This window comes from Myotis daubentonii, chromosome 6 (assembly GCF_963259705.1).
Source record: "Myotis daubentonii chromosome 6, mMyoDau2.1, whole genome shotgun sequence".
Taxonomy (NCBI): domain Eukaryota; kingdom Metazoa; phylum Chordata; class Mammalia; order Chiroptera; family Vespertilionidae; genus Myotis; species Myotis daubentonii.
The window spans coordinates 59,270,317-59,292,174 of NC_081845.1; positions in this window are offsets into that span (position 1 = coordinate 59,270,317).

Here is a 21,858-nt window from a genome sequence, read left to right on the forward strand (position 1 = left end):
TCTCTCTCTCACACACACACAGACACACACACACACAGAGTAATTGCTGGGGAAGTACTATGGCAGATGAAAGAAGGAACTTCAAGTAAATTGAATTATTCTTATTTCTTTGAGCAATCTCAATTGCCTGTTCACCAGAGTCATGATAAACTAGTTCATCTAACATCAGTCTATTAAATTAAATAATTTCTCCACAAAGATAAATTTGCCTGGCACAACCCAGTATGATGTCTCAAATGAGGAAAGGAAAAGCTGATTCAGAAGTATCTGGTAAAACAAAAATAGATTCAGAGAAAAAGAAACACGGAACAGACCCTCCAACCTCAGAGGGAAGGCAGAGGAAGTGTGTGTGAGAGACCAACCGAAGGACTTGTTTGCATTCATATTAGCATAACCCATGGACACAGACACTGGGGCGGTAGGGGCTTGTCCTGAGGGGGGTGAGTGGCTAGGGAGGGGTCAATGGGGGGGGGAGGGGGAGAGACATATGAATACTTTAAACAATAAAAAAAAGAAAAAGAAAAAGAGTAGTTGGTAGTATAAACACAGTCAGAGCACTCACAGTCAGTCCCTCTGCCCTCACAGTCATGGTGATTAATGAAGGAGGTAGCTAAAAATACTGCACAAAGGATGGTATGAAGCATAGAAACTTTCTGCATAACCTGAATAAGGCATAATATGAGAATGGACAGAACTTACAATAAATGAGACAGTAATGGTAAAAATCTAGATGTTAAAGAGTAACACAATAAGCATAGATGACTTGCCCCTAGCTACTGGCTAAGATTTTAAATTCCAGGAGTTTAGGAAATCCAGCCAAGGATGTATTCTTTCTTCAGAGTCTGTAACAGGACCGTGCAGCTGCTCCAAACACAGCAGGCACCACATGACCAACTTGTAGAAGCACATCTTGGCACCACACCATCGTGTGAAATGCTACAACTTTGACACAGCAGCCAAGAAAAATATGAAATTAAATGAGATGTATAAAAACAAGCTTGTGCAAGCATGAGAACAGTTTTGGGGGGGAAAACAGACTCTTACTCCATAACCTGCTCAGGCCAAAATAGAATCTAACCATTGGAAGTTGGTTCCATTGTGACCACAATTTCAAAGACAGCCCTACTCATAAATTACCTAATTGTTGCCTCCATTATCCTGCAGTTTATTACTCTTATTTGGCCAGAGATATAGACATTATATTGTAAGGATGATCTTGTACTTTTGGGGATGTGATGGGCAGGAGAAAAGATCTTAAGCCATTTTTATCTTTATTATTATTTAAAAAAACACACCTTGTTAATTCAAATAAAGATTGAAATAAATGCAACTATTGCTTGAATGCCTATTACTAGTTATGTGTTAGATTTTTTTGTACATAGTTGTGCAGTTATACATATGGGTACCCAGCCAAAGTGCAGGGGGTGGGGGACTAAAATCTTCCACCAGGACAAAGAGCCTCCTCCTTCTAATATGTCTGTTCATGGGTGCTGCTGTTTGCTATTTGTCTGCTGAGGGATGAGGGGATGTCTTTCACTAAGTCACACAAACATAGTGGCTTGCAAGCAGGGATCCTAAATATGAAGAGAAACTATTTAAAATTTTTAAAACTTGACAGGTATAATAAGGGCCAGGGAAATCAAAATGGGAACTAAAAGCAGTAAGTAACATTTTTTAGATGACTCAGAAGGCTGGCCCTTCAAAAAAGGGCAGGACTGGCTCTCTGGAGAGAAGGTTGTAGGTATCATAGGACTGCAGTTAAATGAAATCACAGTCAGCGTATCTCCAAGAGAGACATCATTCATTTAAATTTGCATGAAATTTGAGCTGTGCTCAATAACTGAGAAAATACATTTCTACTCATGTACTTTTATCAGTACAGGAAATATTATAATCTTTTTAAGAAAAATATCCCAAAAGAGGAAGAATTATTTGCTTCACAGAAAATATATTCCCGCTCTCAATTTTGCCTAAAATTAGTATAATTCAGTGTTTTATATTTTAAAAATTGTGCCCTAACCGGTTTTGCTCAGTGGATAGAGCGTCGGCCTGCGAACTCAGGGGTCCCAGGTTCGATTCCGGTCAAGGGCATGTACCTTGTTTGCAGGCGCATCCCCAGTGGGGAGTGTGCAGGAGGCAGCTGATCGATGTTTCTCTCTCATCGATGTTTCTGACTCTCTATCCCTCTCCCTTCCTCTCTGTAAAAAATCAATAAAATATATTTTTTAAAATATGGGTTGATTGGTTGTTTTTTTTAAAAAGTTCTTATTCCACTGAATAGTCACATGTATGTATTCTACAAAAGTAAATTAAGTAAGGTAATCACAGAGTATTGAGGAAAAGATAAAAGATGTATGCCATGAAGATATGCAATACACTGATGTGAATGGTTCTTAATGTGAAGAAATCATGGAGAAAACTCCTCTTTCTTCCTTCTATACATAGCTGCATTAGTTTAGAATAACTTTTAAATAAAAAATCTCACAATGACAGAAGACTCCCATGTTTCTCTCTAGTTTAATACTCAAAGCTATGATTATCCCACCATTTAAGCTCAACTACGTAAAAGAAACTTTACTGATTTTCTTCCATGCCTTTAATCCAACCCCTCCCTTTCTTTTCAGTGTCTTCATTTTCTGCTTGCCCTTCATTCCATTTTCTCCCTCCCTAATGTCCAATGTCCTAAGCCATTTCCTAATAACCAATATTGTTCAAATCCACCCTAGTACAATCTATGTCTTTTACACTCAAATATGTATGTAAGTGAGGTCAACTATTTTTGTGCAAACTGGCTTCCTTTATTATAAACCTACATACCAAAAGTCCCAAAGTTTAGCCAAAGTGGAACAGATGAAAAGGGGGCAACCAGGGAAGGACAATAAAAGTGAAGCCTGTGAGGAATAGATGGGCTCCTCCAGGGTCATGCAGATGTTGTTTCCCTGCTTAGAATACCATTCCTTTATATCACCACCCACTTGGCTATGTTTCCCAAGAATCATTCTCTAATTTGGTGTCATCCCCTCTGCAAAGACTGACCAGACTTCTTAATTTTGGGGCCCTCATAGTCCATTTAACTAACTGTTAAGGCACTTACCATGATTCCTTGGGGTGGCGGGGGAGAGGATCGTGCCCATTGTATTGTCCCATGTACCTTGAAAACATGAAAGAAATGAAAAGGAGGGAGGGAGAGAGGGAGAGGAAAGGAAAGAGAGAGGAAAGGAAGAATAACAAAGGAAGGATAAAGAATGTAATGTTTAATTCCAAAGAAGAGAAGCCATTAAAAATATCATAGCTTTATTAAGACATTTGAAATAATGTCATGTAGGAAAGAAGCCTTATTCTTCATTGTTGAAAGAGCAGAACAGGACCAATGGTAAGAGGATTCAGAGGCAGTTCTTTTATGTATTTTTAAAATTTATCTTTATTGTTGAAAGCATTACAGATGTCCCTTTTTTTTTTCTCCATTGATGCCCTCTACCCTGCACCCACTCCCGAGGCCTTCACCACATTATTGTCTGTGTCCAGAGCAAAAGGGAGGAGGCACAAACAGATTTTGACTCACACAATAAGAAAGAGCCTTATGAAATTAAAGTTGTCTGAAATAGGATCAAGTACTCTGTACTTCGTCTCTGGAAATCTTAATATAAAGCCTAGAAAATTACTTTAAAGAGATTATTGGTGTGTGATTCACACAGTAGCTAATAGTTGGACCAGGATAATATTGAAGATACTTTCAAGCTTGGGATATATTCTTTTGTTGAATTTCAACATCTTCAGGAGAGGCAAAGTGTCACTTACGCTATTTCTCTCTCTCTCTCTCTCTCCCCTAATCAGCCCTGCACAGAGGGTAGTATTTTCAATAAATATTTATTTTACAAATATGCACTGGTCTTCTGGAAGAACAAAAACATTTCATGAAATCCTTATGGTAAGTTATCACATTACACAGATCGACATCTGAAAATAGTTTTTAAAAGGACAAGGCAATGAGACATACCACAAGCAAATATTTTTATGTCTACTGTACATGAGAGAAAAATAAATTCAAAATATATGAACCATATTTCTCAGAAAAATTTCCTGAGATGTGTAAACAAAAGCTATGAGCAGACTACATATAAATAATGGCAATTTCTAAATATAGTCATTACACATTCATATTTTGTTTTTAGCTTGTTACATGTGGATATATCTAGATTGTTTTGTGTTGATCAAAAGTTGTACAACTCTTTTCCAATATCTGAAATTTGGCAAAAGTTAAAGTGACTTTTTCCACTATTTATTAAGCCCATATGAATTTCAAGGATTATTTATGAGAATGGTTTGATTTTTTTGGAATGTTCCCAGTAGTAGATTTGTTTATAAAAGCATGTAAATGCCTAGAAAATGTAACTCAGTTAAACAAATTTTTCAAATAAATTTTTCCATCAGAAGGAAGATTAATTCTGAACTTATCCTAAGGTCTGGGATCCTAATCCCTCTCTGGCCACGTTTCCTTAGCATTCAGCCATCTCCTGGTGCCCACTTCCTGCCAGGGACTTCACATGTGTACCAATGCAGACCTGGCTGAGTCTGCTTCCTAAAAAATTTTTTTTGATTGAGAAAAGACTAATCAGGAATTGGACTGTGCTTGATGTAGCCCCATGTGAACTAGACAGCTGATGTCCCAGATGGTCTTACTTAAGGCTAAATAACCTAGATTTCAAGAACAGAAACTGATGTTCAACTTCTCTGGGAACTGGGCACTACATTACCGATGCCACAGGACCAAACTGGGAGTCTTACCAAAAGAAAATGATGAAAATCCAATTATTTTCTATAAGACCTTAAAACTGTGCTTTTTATTATAAAAGTGCCAAAGAGTTCAAAATTATTAGCATACTTTATTAAAAATAATCTGAGGACGTGAAGCTATGCACAACCACTAATTTCCACAGACTTCTGAACATAAAGGAGACAGATTTACTTCTTAATTGTAGTGTAGGGAAACGGTTGTACATAATTTTATGAATAAATGCAAACAAATGTTGAGTAGCTTTTAAAAAGACATTTCTTTTACATGAAAATTGTGTTCAACTGATTATTCAACTTTCAATAGAAACCATCTTTAATTTTTTTAAATTTTTGGAATCTAGTATAATCAAATAGTATGCTCCAAAATATATTTTTACCACCTCCTCAACCCAATACTTGTAAACATGATGGATAGGGTACTTTATTCACTTGTGGAAGACATAGCAGCTCTGGTGCTCTACCCCACCACCCACTGAATCAGCCGGAAACTCCAACGGGAGTAGCTTTAAACGGCATGATATGTAAAAGGAGTCATGATGCGTAGCAGTCACCATGTACTATGCAGAAGGCTTGGTAGAGTGAGATGACCAGGAAGTTGAAGATTTTTCAAAAATCCAAGGATGATATTTGTGATTTTAAGTATTTCAGTTCCAAGGATTGTTTTTTATTTTCTTAACCACAAAGTTACTAGCCCCCATATTTGTATTTTCTTTTTTCAATCCTAAATTTTACAGGATACTCCAAAAAACTTAACTTTTAAACTATGAATAATATTTTAGAACAAGATCTGACTCAGTGACCATGGGATCAGACCCATTCTTTTCTCCTCAGGTAACGTAATAGCTCCTATCATGTGTCAGAACAAAACAGAAAAGCAAATAAAACACCTGTCCTACCTTCAAGTTACATACAACGTAATGGGCAAAGATCTTGAAAGTTCACTTAACTATTGCTTTAGTCTACAAAGCGTTTCAGCAGCATGACCATTGCTTTGCTACATTTATATCTACCCGTCTGCCGAGAGCTAGGCTGATGACCAGAAATGAAATACAGGAAACAGTGTGGAAGCCACTGCCACTATCACCTTCCTTTGACTAACCCTGGCATTCTAGGAATAAGGAAGGTGGCCGAGGCAAGAGTTGAGTCTTCACTTGATTTACTTCCCTCCCTCATAGCCTTCGCATCTTCTTTGTGCATAATACACTGACTCTGCCCACTTTGCTCCTCGTTTCCTTATTTCCATCAGATGGAAAGTTTCTTGACTCTCCTTCAAGTTGCCCAGCATCATGCCTTGTACATAAGTGCTTAGTGAATGCTTCTTGAATTATAAAATTTGTGCTAATAAAAAAAGGAAACCATAAAATATTATCAAAAGAGCAAAACAAAACTTTCAGAGGGATATTGATTTTAATAGTGTCCCTTTCAGAAAGCAAGGTATTTCATACTTAATTTTCTATAATGTCATGTGCACAGTAAGCCCACTAAGTGTTGAATTTCTACTGGTCAGAAGATGCTTATGTAGGGGCATTAAAACAAATAGGGAAGAGAGAGAGAGAAGGACTTTCAACACCTTAATTAAAAATTATTCCTCAGAAAATCCAAAAGATAGAATCTGGTTTTATTCCACTACATGTGGCACATGGAGGTAGCTGAGCAAAAGCTATTTCCTTTCTCCTGCTCTGCGGTCATTTCCCTTCCTCCGTGACAATCTGAAAATTTCAGCTATTCAATTTACCAGCTTCACTTGCCAATAGGTGAGACAGAGGGGTTCCACAGAGAGGCTCTTGATGACAACATTCACTCTCCAATTAAAGGAGCAAGGCCCCTGAGGATGTTAGCACACCCAGCTCCCCCTTCCTCTTTGTCTTTCCGTGGGTGCTGTCCTCAACCTGTCGCAATCATCTTGCAACCATGAAAAACATGCTTAGGACCAAAGGCAAAACAGCGCCCAGCAAAGACTAAGGATTAAAGGAGCCTGGGACTTTTAAGTGAGACGATGTAAAGCCCCATTGTTTAAGTAACATTTCCCTAATTGTTCTGTATCATGGGTAAGGTGCTCTGCTAAACATTTTATGTGCATCACCTTATTTTATTCTGAAAGTAGTCATATAGGAGATGCCTATGCCCTGTTTCTATGGAAAAGAAAATTGGGGCTCGAGGGGTACAGTTCCATCCCAATGTCATAGTAAATGACAGGCTCAAGGTTCAAAACCACAACTGTCTGAGACAGAACAGTCTATAATTTAACTATATTTTAACACTTATTAATTGGTTCAATTCTCATCGTTTCTCAATTTGAAATGGAAAGTACAGACAAGCAATTATTTCAATGCAAATGAGCCTTACTTGAAAAAGATAGCATATGAGAGCAATATAAGTGAAAGGTCTTGAGGGATGCCTAACAAATCAGTACTAGTCATGATGAAAATGTTGCTATAACCAGGGCAGGTAACATAATCTCCCAAGAGACTTGGTCTCACCTCAACTGTAGGACTATGCATTTCTAACACTCAATAGGACAGCTTCATAGATGGACACAGTAAATATCAATGTATGGACAAGTACATGAACGAATGCTGACTGCTGGCATATGTGAGGAAGTACATGCATGAGGTTCAAGTCAAATTATTATTTTTCCATAGGAGGCTCAAGGAGCAAGTAGTATGTCAAGTGTTTCTTGAAGGAAGGAAAAAAGAAAGAGAGGAAGAGGGAGAGAGGGAGAGACGAAAGAAGGAACCTAAGAGAAGCCCGGACATAATTTAATTATAGCCACATCTGAATATTGTAGTGCTGGTCTAGGTCCCTCATATCACTCTCATTGAATTTTAGGGTCCAAGTGATCAAATAGACAAGGACACATCCGGTTCTTCACTCCTGCAGTGTAAGCCAGTGGCTCTCCTGATCTTGGCTTCTGATATCTCTGATCTTTTATGGGTAAAAACACAACCCCTGTATCTTGACTAATACAGGTGGTAACTTTTAGTTTCTGTTACTTGCAGCCAAACTCAAGCCTATATTGTTGTTTCTGGCAATTATCCCATAACTGAGAAGAGAGGAAAGTCCAAGCTTTCAGAAGAGGTATCACACTATGGGATATCAGACATAGGTAATAATAACAATAATAATAATAATAATAATAATAATAATAATAATAATAATAATAAAGAAGTTCAGCTCTACCACATAACACTTGTGTAATCATAGGTTATTTCACCTCTCTAAGTCTAAGATCCTTGTCAGAAATATGACAATTATTCTATGTACATTTTGGTGTTCTCTCAAAATTTAATAAGATAATGTAGACAAAACACTTGCTAGATAATAAAATTTAAAAATTAACTTTTATTGAGCATTTTCCATGTGCCCACCACTGTGCCCAATCAGAAATATTGTTTTTATTCTATTAGATATGAGGAAAACAAGGCTTAATGGATTTAAATAACTCATCCACGGATATAAAGTTAGGAAAGGCAGAGCCAGGGCTCAATCTCTAAAAGTCTTTCTCCAGAATCTATGATCTTAACTTCCAGCATGTAACATCTTCATCCTCTCTCCTTTCTTATATTCCTTGTATTCCTGGAAGCATGGTTAATATTTACTTCCAGGACAAAGTCATATATCTGATAAGCTAAATGCACCAACTAAATGTTGGTGTAAACTGAAAGTAGAGTCAATTACTACCTTTTTAAGAGCAGACCCCATAGCACTCAGGTATACTTTCAAATTTGTGTCCTGGTAAATGTTTAACAACTAACCTTCCAACCCCCACCATTTGTAGTAGTTGTAGATTTCCAGGATGCAATTATCATCAGGGCTGATTTCAAACTACCAACCAAGGGACATTGATCATAGCTTGGGGGGGAAAGTGCATAGGGAGCTGTCAGGAATCTTTATGCCATACCATTGCCCTCAAACCACATAAAGGAAGAGTCATAGTAAAGATTGTAAATTACTCAATTTCCCTTCAGATGATAGAGGCAGGAAGTATTCTGAGGGGTTACAAATTTGCAGATACAAATGGCCTCAGAGCCCAGACAATTAATATTACCAGAACGCAGGGCAAAAGTGGTAAGAGGGTAGAAATGGTAAGGCCAGTGATGCACTAAAGAGGTAATGTAAACTACTGCAAAAAAAAGCATTCAAAGTCAGGATTGTTTAAAATATGAGTTGACTCTACACACATATACACCCACACATACAAATCCAAATACTGGAATAAGGTGTGAGCCACCAGTTTTTAAGTTCTGCTTCTCTGTGATTCTGCTTCTCTGTGACTTGTAAATGAGTAATTAGACTCTATGTTTGAGGATTGTGTGCAAACTAATTATTCAGGAATCTTTCAAATAAATTTTGCCCATGTAGCTAGCCTTTATCATGGTCCTGTGAAACAATATTATCTTCACTGTAACAAAACAAACACTAAGTGACAAAATTCTATTGATGTTTTCATTGCCTGTTATCCTTAATTAACCCAGCAGAGCAAGCCAAATGTCTGCTTTGAATTTCAAGCTGCAATTTTTGTCGATTCTATACTCCTTGTGAACACAAAGGTGCCCTGCTTGAAAATGTTAATCTCCAAAGCAGTATTAGTTACTAAGCTACCAACTCTATTTCCATGGTTTTAAAAAATACCTCAGACAAAGATTTGGAATGAAGATATCCAAAATCTGGGACCAATCAAGAAATCACTCCCTAAAAATCTTGTTAGCTCCATTAAGTGTTTCCATCTAAAAAATGAGTTTTACTTTAGAACAATTCCAAATCCTTTGAATTAATTTTCCATTCTCCTTTTCACCATTCCAGCACGTCTTTTCACATATGCCTCTGTTTTTTACCAGCCTGGCAGATATTTTAAAATTTTAATGAGTAAATTTAAGTTCTTAAATTATTTCAAAAGGATAGGATTATACCAATCTATTTTGGACAGTGAATCACCCTTTAAATTAAATCACCAAGCAACCAAAGTCCATATTCCAAAAAAAATCATCAAAATACACCAGAGACTATCTAAATATTTCGTAATCTTTTTAATTTGCTGTCGCCAGTCTTTATAATCTACATAAACACACAGGGTTTTGCCAAGGAATACAACCTTGAATGGTCAGCTGTTTAAATCTTATCAAAGCCCTTCCAAAGGAAAGTGATATTTATGCATATGGTTTGAAGCATATGCAGGCATCCATTCCTGTAAGTCAAGGACTTCCACATTGTGTTCTAGAATTCTACAGTTGGGTTTTAAGAACCAGGCCAAGCCAAGGTGGCAGATTTCATAGTCTTGCACTACCACATAAATCAAGGGAGTTTGGCTTTATATATTGGGGTTCTGCCAAAGATTTTATTTGAAAAACAAGAAAGGTTTCTGATTCTTAAAGAATATGAGAATTGTACTGTAACAATGCTGTTTTATACTTAAATTAATCCTGAACATCAGAAAACTTTATGATTACACTACTACTGTCCAGGACAGTAATGATCCTGACTATTGTTATTAAGAAGCACACTAAGAAACAGTTATACTGTAAAACCTTTACTGTGATGGCTTAGTAGTTACTGAGGTCTCTGCGCACTGCGTACCTCAGTGCTCCCATATGCAGCAGCATTTGAAGAAAATATTTTAGAGTAAGTTGGATAAGTAAAGTTTTACCTGTGATATTGGAGAAAGTATACCTAATCATACATACCTTTTTATTTCTACCTCATAGAAACTTGGAACAAAACCCATGTCACAGAAACAAACAGTTTATGTACACAACTTTCTTGAGTTCTGGTTTCTATTTTTGTCTTCATATATTAACTTATATTTTCACCAGGCTACATGTTTTTTTATTTTATCATATGTTGTATTATTTAAAATATAAGCTTGAGTATATATAACAAAGATCTGAAATATCTAGGTAGAAATGTAGTTTCTCTCATGTGAAAGGGCTCTGCTCCATGAGAATGTCTGGGCCTCAAGCTCCCTCTATCTCACCCTCAAACCTATGGTGTGGTCCTTATTTGCATAATCCACAGTGGTCACCCACCATGTCCATACCCCCTGTAGCAAGATAAAGGCTGGGATAGAAGAGCAGCACAGCCTTTCTCCCCAAGGACACACCAGGAAGTTGTACACATCAGTTCCACACATATCACATTGGACAAATCTAGTCACACACATAATTTTTATATCTGTGTCTTCATCTGTAGTTTCTAATGAGATAAAAAGGAAGCAGAGAACAGACATTGGAAGAAAAGAAATGAACCCATTTTCCTAATACTATAGCCTAATTCATTGGTTCTCAAACATTAGCATAATTAGCCCTAACCGGTTTGGCTCAGTGGAAGCGTCAGCCTGAGGATTGCAAGGTCCCAGGTTCCATTCCGGTCAAGGGCATGTACCTTGGTTGCAGGCACATCCCCAGTAGGAGATGTGCAGGAGGCTGCTAATCGATGTTTCTCTCTCATTGATGTTTCTAACTCTCTATTCCTCTCCCTTCCTCTCTGTAAAAAATCAATAAAATAATTTCTTAAAAAAGATTTTTAAAAAATTAGCATAATCAGATTCACCAGGAATACGCTTATTAAAATCACAATTTCCTGGGCAACCCACACTGACTTTCTAAACTAGAATTTAAAGGAAGGATGCCTGATAATCTGTATATTTAATAATCGTTCCAGATTATTTTAATCATCAGATATATTTGAGAAGCAATGGAATTAATTAACCCTCATGTTTTCAATAAGAAATCTATCCTGGAACTAAGTGATTCAGCTATCATTATCTCTGTAAATCAACTAGAGAATAAAAAGTAACAGAATAAATACTATCACCCCTATGCTTGTCCTCAACATCCAACACATACTCTTCTAAGGGCCTCTTTCCTTTTCCTATCTCTTTTTAATTCATGCCTGCCATTTCCTTTTAAACTGGGGTTTTCATTACAGTACTTGAGCTCACCTCCATATTCCTAAGCACAGCCGACCATAATGCCAGTGTGATCCTGGATGGTACATGGTGCCATGAGGAAAGAGCCACATAAACAATAACAACAACAAAAATTACAGTGCAATAAATATGACAATTGCTATGGTGGAGGCAGGTGCAAATTGCTCAAGATGATGAATAAAGTGGTGACATCATGGAAATCTCAAAATAAGCCTCAATGTAAAGACTTCGAATAAATGGAGAGCAGAAAGAAAAGCAAAGCAGCCCAGGCTAATATGAACGGCAGAGTCACCAAAGGCTTTTTGCAGCTCACAATATTACACTGAAACCCTGATCAGAAACCTTGAAGGAAGTAGTATATCCTCTCCTGACTCCTCCCAGTACCATTTTCCTGCCATTTTCAAGACTGATATCTCTCCAGGAAGCCTCTTGATCAGCACTCCATGATGCTGACCTGGTCATCATCAGAATGGATCTTCCCTGTGTGAATTCTTAAGCCAGACAATTCGGAAACAACGTTCTCATAGACAGGGCTTCTCACTAGGCTCTCAAATCCTGTGGGTTACACACAAGTGGACATCACGGCCAGAATAAACAGTGCTTCTTCCCAGTGCCCCATAGCCAATTCCTGACTTGCTCCAATAAGTGTATACTTAATCATATTGATTATGTGTTTAAAACCCCACAGCATTCTAAAGTATGTTTATTTACAGTGAAAATTATTTCTTATTTCTAACTTTACAAAGAAACAATGAGAAATCTGATTAATATTACAGAAATACAGAAACCCCACCCCTACCCCCCGGCATTCCACAGTTTTGTTTTCTATGGTTTCAGTTGCCTGTGATTAACTGTGGTCTGAAAATACCAAATGGAAAATTCCAGAAATAAACAATTCATAAATTTTAAATTGCATGCCATTCTGTGTAGTGTGATGAAATCTCACACCATTTCACTCCGTACCTCCCTGGATGTGAATCATCCCTTTGTCCAGTGTATCCAGGCTGTATACGCTCCCCACCTGTTAGATATTTAGTAGCCATCTAGGTTATCGGATTGACTTGTCACATTATCACAGAGCTTGTGTTCAAGTAACCCTCATTTTACCTACTAATGGCCCCAAAGCCCAAGAGTACTGATGGTGGCAATTCAGACATGCTAACGTGAAGCTATAAACTTTATCATAGGTATGTATGTACAGGAAAAAAAACATAGTACATATGGAGTCCAATACTATCCACAGTTTTAGTGGTTTGGGATACTAACCACATGATGGGTTTTGGAACTTATCTTGGATAAGGGAGGACCACTGTGTATTTATTGCCACATTGTCAGGCTCATATATATTCCAGAAAGTAAGATATATTTACTTATCCTTCAATCTGCAGACTGAAAAAAACATGCACTCTCAAAACCATATTTACCAGAAGGTGAAGAGTATAGGCTGAGATACAGAGCTAGTTTGGAGTTAAAGCTCTGTCACTAAACAAGTGATCTAAAGGAAAAAGATTCCCACCCTAGGTATCCTAATAGATCTTAACATAAAATGGAGTCATAGCAAGATATTCGGAGAAGTAGAGCCTCTAAAACCAACATAGAAAAAAGGTAAAGAGGATTTAGGAGTTCATGCCCAGGTGTGTACATTCAAAATAAGCAGGTCCAGACTGCCCCCTGTATTAAAAAATAATAACATTTATTTGAGTCCTTGCTTTATGTGCAATTTTAACACTTAAGGAGATGTTAATTCATATATAACTGAAATTAGTTTGTGATATGCAATTTAAAAATCACAGACCTTTGCAGTAATTAAAACTTAATCTCATTTTCTATTGTGAATTTGGCATACAATATACTCATTAGAGCTAAAATAATTCAAGAATATTTTGCCATTATTACAGAGTTTTAAGTATTATAAATCAGAAATTAAAGCATCATAATTGGGGGGGAAGGACATATGTAATACCTCCAACAATAAAGATTAAAAATAAATAAATAAAGCATCAGATTTTTCAGGTGATAGGATTATTTATCTGAAGAATTCTAGACAACATAAAAATTATTAGACTTAATAAGATAGTTTACTAAGTGACTGGACACTAGAAAATATAGAGAATTTTTCCATATGTCAGCAACTACTATTTAGAAAATAAAACACAATTTAAATATAAAGAAAATATAAATTATATAAAATGCATGGAAACAAAAATATTAATTTTAAGAAATCTATAAAAATAAAAGTCTAATATTTGAGGAATATAAAAGAATTGATTAGGTATTGAACCAAATTATGTTCATTATTTGGAATACTCAATGTGTAAGACATGCTGATTCTCTATATACTGATTAATATGCTTCCAATAAAAGTCAAAATGGAATTCTTGGCATGTATTGAATTGATTCTAAATATTTTTAGAAACATAAATAGACAAAAGAAAGAAGAAATTGGGGGCAGAAATGAGCAGGGAAGAATTAATTAGCACTTTTAGATTTTAATATATAGCATAAAATTAAAATGATATCATGTATTATGACTAATAATATACAATAAAGTAAAATAGAAGCTGAAAATAAAATTGAATATAAAAACACATATCCTTATAAGTATTCAATAATTGGTGCTAGGATAATTGGCTATAGTATAGAAAAAATATAGTCTTCTTATTACTTGCCAAAACTTCTAATAGGTTAAAGAACTAATTTTTAAAATTGAAACCATATTTCAAAAAACAATATCAAGATATATAGTTACATGATTACTGGAAAGATAAAAGGCTTTAAGAACAAAATTTTAAAGATTAGATCAGTTGATTTACTTTATAAAAATTTCAAAGCTCGCCCTGGCCAGTTTGTCTCCGTGGATAGAGCATTGGCCTGCAGACTGAAGGGTCTCAGGTTTGATTTCCATCACAGGCACATGCCCTGATTGCGGGCTTGATCCCTAGTAGTGGTTGTGCAGGAGGCAGCTGATCAATGATTTTCCCTCATCATTGATGTTTCTATCTCTCTCTCCCACTCCCTTCCTCTCTGAAATCAATAAAAAATATATATTTTTTTAAAAATTGAAAGTTCTGTGCATTAAAAAAAAATTAAAAGATGGCAAGCCAGGGACAAAATATTCATAAAATATATTGCTAGGAGGAGGAAGGCTGATATTCTTTGTTTTTTGTTTTTTAATATTTCCATTGATTTTTAGAGAGAGAGGGAGAGGGGGAAAAAAAAACATCAATAGGCTGCCTACTGCAGGCCCCCTACCAGGTGTTGAGCCAAAAACTTGGGCATATGCCCTGACCATGAATCAAACTGGCAATCCCTCAGTGACAGGATGATGCCCAATCAACTGAGCCACACCAGCCAGGGCAAGGTTGATATTCTTGATATATACAACTTGTTTAGAGAAAACAGAAATACCCTAAAAGAAAAACAGCCAAAGCAATACTAAGGGCCACAAGTAAGTGTACAAAACCTTCTTCTATCATAAAAGCCTATACATTTAAACAAGGATAATGTAAAATTTTTGAAGTTTGTCAAAGATAAGTCAATTGTATGCATGGTTGGAAATGTTGCAGGGAAACAGGCACTCTTTTCTCCTTGCTGGAGAAATAGAAATTGCCCATTCTGCAGGGCAATTCAACTATACTTATAAAAACCCTTAAAAAGAGACTGATGTCAATACTAAGGAACTGTTAAGGTATACCTAGGCTCATTCATTCTTTAAAGGGGTTCTGAGTACCCAATTTCATTATAGAGAGGGGAGTTATCCACTCTACATCACCAAACAATATTTCAAGACACCAGCTGAGTGTCTCTCAATGCAACTCCATTCTTACACTATCTCCCTCGAGATAGCATCAGATTCTGTAGGTTAGGGGTTCCGGCCTACAAGACTGCCTCTGTCCCCCGCCCTCCCCCGCCCCCCCCCCCCCCCGCGCGCTCCCCCCCCCCTTCAGATACCAGGCACACGACCGGGTTATCATCACTTGTTTCTGACTAACTGACTATATATAGTTCAGAGGTTCTCAGGACCCCCTCCTAAGGTTTGATTAATTTGCTGGTGGTTTACAGAACTCAGAAAAACATTTTATTTACTAGATTACCAATTTATTATAAAAGCATACAGCTCTGAAACAACAATATAAAAGAGATACATAGAGCAACATGAGGAAAAGGCACAGAGCTTATGGAGGTTTCATTACTAGTATACAGAGATGATTGATTACATTGTTGTCCATAGAGAATGATTCCATCAACCTCCAGCCCCTGGACCCTCTCCCCTTACCAAAGGCAGGGATATGGGACTGAAATTTCCAACCTTCCCGTTACAAAGTTGACTCCACTGGCACCCTTCCCCCATCCTTGGGTTTTGTCCAAAAGCTACCTCATTAACATAACAAAAGACACCTTGTGGCTTTCATCACCTAGGAAATTCCAAGAGTTTTAGGAGCTTTGGGCCAGAAACTGAAGGAACACCAAATATATATTCCTTATTACAAATCACAATATCACAATACTATAAAGTAAAACTCCTGCTGATGTAGAAGTATATATTTTTTAAAAAAATACATTTTATTGATTTTTTACAGAGAGGAAGCGAGAGGGATAGAGAATTAGAAACATCGATGGGAGAGAAACATCGATCAGCTGCTTTCCTACTGGGGATGTGCCCGCAACCAAGGTACATGCCTTGACAGAAATTGAACCTGGGACCCTTCAGTCCGCAGACCGACACTCTATCCACTGAGCCAAACCGGCCAGGGCTAGAAGTATATTTTTGACATGGAAACATGACGAAGAGCTAAGCAAGTAATAAAATGGCTACAAAACACTATGGGATAAACAATTCCTTAAAGAGATAAATATTTGACTAAAGACAAATAATAGAATGTTTAACATTGTTTCCTTTGGATGATGAAATTATCAATAATTTTGTTTCATTCCTATCTTTATTTTTCAGTTTTTTGCACTGAAAATGTTTTTCATTTTGAATTAGGCAAAAACACTAACAACAAACCCCACAGAGAAACAGTGCGGATGCCTGTGACAGGTAATTTTACAGTGCCCAGATTAAATTACCTCTGGGCATGTGTAGGTGGGTGTTGCCAAATGAGGTTAGCATTTGTGTTGGTGGACTCAGTAAAGCAGATTACCCTAGCCATTGTGAGTAGGCATTAATCAACCAATCCCTTGAGGGCATGAATAGAAGAAAAATCAAAGAAAAGAGGAATTTGTCCCTTTTTGTCCTAGTTCATTGATGTTGCTAGGACATCTCACTCATCTCTCTGGTCCTTAGATTGGGATTTACAGCACTGACTCCCATGGTTCTCAGAGCTTCGGATTTGGACTGAATTATACCATTACACTACCAGCTTTCCTGGGTCTCCAGTTTGCATACAGCAGATTATGGGATTTCTCAGCCTCCATGACAGAGTGAGCTAATTCCTCATAAAAATATATATGACTATGCTTACACAATATACATGTATATGCATGTATATATACATGTATATGTCTACATATATAAAGAGGTAATATGCAAATTAGCCAGCATGCCGTAACAGTCACAACTAGCTCAGGAGGAGGCTGCACGTGCAGCAGGGCGGAACAGGGCCCACAGAGAGCGGGGAGCAGGGCGGGCCTGCCTGCTTTCCGGGGCATGCCAGCAGTCCCGCCTCTGCGCGTGAGCTGCAGAGGAAACACCTTTTCTGGCCACTCATTGGCTAAGCTCCCAGTATGCCACTGTGTTCTTGGTAACTTGCGTAATGAGAATCCAAGAAGGTGATCTAGGGTTTTTCAACCTCACTCCTGGAGGAAAAAACGAAGGTCTGCTGCTGGAAGGGCTAAGTAATGTCATATCCTGCCCTAGCCAGTTTGGCTCAATGGATAGAGCCTCGGCCTGCTGACCGTAGGGTCCAGGTTTGATTCTGGTCAAGGGCATGTACCTAGGTTAGAGGCTCCTCCCTGACTGGGGCCCAGGTCAGGGCTCATGTAGGAGGCAATCAATCAAGGTGTCCCTCTCACATTGATGTTTCTCTCTGTCTTTCCATTTCTCTTCCATGCTCTCTAAAAATCAATGGAAAAATATCCTCAGGTGAGGATTAAAAAAAAGGAAGAAAGAAAGAACTGTCATATCCAATGAAAGAGACATCTTGAAAATGCCTAAAGAACATTGTCATTTTTCGTGGTGAAGGGACTGGAGTCAATGTTGATGAAAACACCTTGGTGGCTGTGGAGGCCAGCAGTGGCAGCAGCAGCAGAGGGGTGATGGGGGCAGCACCTTCCCCTGATCAGCCCAGTAGCCTCCTGCAGAGGGAGGCCAGACTGCGGCTTAGGCCCGCTCTGCCCCTGAGGGCTCCTGGGTTGCAAAGGGTGCAGGTCAGGCTGAGGGACACCCCCCGCCCCCAATCGTGCACAGATTTTGTGCACCAGGCCTCATACATACACACACACACACACACACACACACACACACACACACACACACATTATATATCATTGAGACATGTCATAAATACTTTATTATTTATTGGTTCTGTTTCTCTGGAGAATCTTGGCTAAATATACTTATAAAGCAATCTGAACATTGGAGGATCATGGATTCCTATGCTTTTAGTTTAACCAAGAAAGTTAAAACTCGGTTTTTAAGCTAAAACAAGTAATCCAGGTATTCGGCATCACTCAAATAAACACCTAGTTAGATGGCTCTATTTTTCACTTGAAAATTGTTGGCCTGGTTTTGCGTAGGCACAGGCTGATCTATAGGTCCATAATGAGTCCAAGTACCACTGGCCATATGGTTAGATCCACATATGAAACGGAACATTCAGAACAGCTGGGGTTTTCCTCCTCAGCCTGCTATGCAGTGAAAGATCACATAAATCATTTCAGCAAAATGAAAGTGGAAGCCATTCTCAGCAGTTCTCAGCTACCACCAGGGGAGCCACGGGAGGTGCTAACTCAGTTACAAACTGAGCAACAACCTGGAACACGAAAAATCAAAACTCTGGACATGGAAAAGAATAAAACAGTAATGCACAGCTTGAAATCAATGGGAAAATTTACATTTCATCAATTCTAGAGCTGTTGGAGATAGGTCTTTTGTACTATAGCTGCTCATAGTATCTTAGCTGAAGTTTATGTCAAAGGGATAAATTATGCAAATTCTACCTCCTATTTAACTTTGTTTCCCTTGTTCTAGTTCACAAGCGTTGTTTTTCACTTTCCTACTGACATAACCTCATTATTTCCTTCTCTCACTTTATCACATCTCTATTTCAGAGGTGTCAATATGAGGCCCACATATCCCAGGGGCTTCAAAGTCAACCTCTTAGAGCACTGAAATAATAGATTTTCTATTTCATTTATTTTTATACCCATTAAATAATCATAATCATTTTAATTATGATTATTTAATGATGATAAAATACAAAATAATGCATTTCTTCATATATACTAGGAAGGCAAGGCTGGTACCTTTCTCATAGAGCTGCTGTGAGGATTAGTTAATAGAGAATAGTGCCTGGAAAAAAAATTAAGTTCTGAATAAAGATTGGCTATAATTATTAATAGTTGAGTCAATGTTGGCACTCTATGCTGCAGGACACATTTCCAGTGACATGGTATTTATCCTGAGGGGAATGAGGGCACTCCACATGTGGTAGAGTTGAAGGGCATTTCAACATATTACCTCACAAAGCTGTTAAACTAGGTTTTGATGATATTCAGTTTTAATCAAACTGGTCATCACTGAATCATGCTAAAAAGATTTCTGCACCAAAAAAAAGAAAACAAATAAAACAGTAAATTGAAGATTGCACTAGTCAAGCCAAGTCCAGAAGAAAACTGCAGCACTGATGTAAACAGCCCCTTAGTGAGGTAGAGATATGATGAGCTGATCATATCTCATGTGCTTATACAATTTTCCCCCAATAGTAATATAGTGACTTAAAAATTCTTACCCACATGTTTAAAAACCTAAAAAATATATTTTGCTCACTTATTAAGAATTTTTACAAATAGTATCAGTAACTATAGAGCTGACTTATTAAAAATTTTAAATCCTACATCTTTTCATTAGTTAGTAATGAGTGCCTGATATCAGTAAAATGAAAATTTCCTAGCCAAATTTTAATACAGAAACTTTTCATAATTGAAGGATAGGAGTTAAAGTGAACAAATACCACTTTGTAAAAATATATGACTGTCTAACCATGCTGTACATCTGAAACTAATACAAAATAATATTGTATATAAACTGGAATTAGATAAAAATAAATTTTAAAAGTGAATAAATATCATGAAAATTAAAAATCATTAGTAAATATTATAACAGCTATGGCCGCAACAAAGTCAAAGCATCAAACAAACTAAATTTAGACCAGCACTTCATATAGCTCTATCACACAATATAAACTATAGGGGATTTTGTGTGTGTTTTTTTAAAGACCTATTATTTAATCACATGTTGTCAATATAAACATACATAAAATATATATAGGAGTAAAATTGTATTACTATCTTAATTTTATATTAAGAAGCAAAAGTATTTTACTGTGAATGGTAAAATAAAAATTTTTAAATTAATAATGGAATCTATTTCATTTATCTTGCATAATTTTATAATATACATAATTTTAGTACTGTAAACTAGAAATATGATTTATAAACAATAAATATGTAGTGTGTTGTGAGCAGTCAAAAAAGGTGGGGAAATAAACACTGCTCTAGTCTTTACTTCTCACAGCTGCTAAAGTTATTCTGCTAATACATACTTGAATCATGCCTTACGCGTCTTTAAAAATCTGTTAATGGCTCCCTATGGCCTAATGAACAAAATACAAACTCCGTAGCAAAATACATGAGTGACTGGGTCAAACATTTTCAGCCTACTATCTATCTGGCCTTTCGTAATCCCTCAGACATGATTATTTCCCCATATTTGCATGCACTTGACCTGTAGTTGCAGCACAGCACTCATTTCACTCTGCAGTGTGATTGGAAGTTTCTGTGGAATATGAATAGAAACAGTGCTCAGAGTCAAGAGGCCTCTGGTTGTAAGCAGCTCTACTGTTGCATAATCACAAGACTCTGACTTTACATTTTATCTATCTGAGCTCCAATTCCTCATCTTTAAAATGGAGATAATGAGAGATTGTTAGAAAATGACATACATACATTCTCTAGTTAGCTGTCAGTCTTCAGCAGTTACTCAATAAATACTAGTTGAATCAATATGCCAATGAGTAAATGACATCTTAAGAAATGGACTTTTGTGTAGAATTTGACCCACAGTGAATTGCATTACAATATTTATACAGATCTCTAAGGAACTCATGAATTCTAATTAATGAAATACACAAATGAAAATAAAGACTATGTGTTATAAGGGAAATAACTAATTTTCAAAACGTAAATGGAACAAATACATAATACTTGTAACTTAACCACCTTTAGTTATTTCTAAGACGTATTCAAATTTTGTTGTCACTTAACATCTATAGCATTTAATTTGTTTTTGATTATTTTATTTCAGAGTTAAGAGAAATGGTCTGTTTGGTTTTCAAAAAGGTATCACGTCACACCTGTCAGAATGGCTATCATCAACAAATCAACAAATGACAAGTATTGGTGAGGATGTGGGGAAAAGGGAACCCTAGTGCACTGCTGGTTAGAAAACAGCACTGTGGAAAATATGGAGTTCCATCAAAAATGGAATTCCCATTTGACCCAGCATTCCCAATTCTAGGAATATATCCTAAGAACCCTGAAACACCAATCAGAAAGAATATATGGATCCCTATGTTCATAGCAACGTAATTTACAATAGCTAAGATCTGGAAACAGCCCAAGTGTCCACCAGCAAATGAATGGACGAAAAAACTATGGTAAAAAAGAAGGAACTTACCATTTGCAACAGCATATATGTACCTGGAGACTATTATGCTAAGCAAAATAAGCCAGTCAGAGAAAGATAAGTATCACATGATCTCACTCATATGTGGAATCTAATGAACAAAATAAACTGATGAACAAAATAGAGCCAGAGACACAGAATCAAGGAACAGACTGATGAATTTCAGAGGGTGAGTGGGGAAAAATCAGAGGAGGGATTAACTGGGGAACTTATATGCATATAATGCATAGCC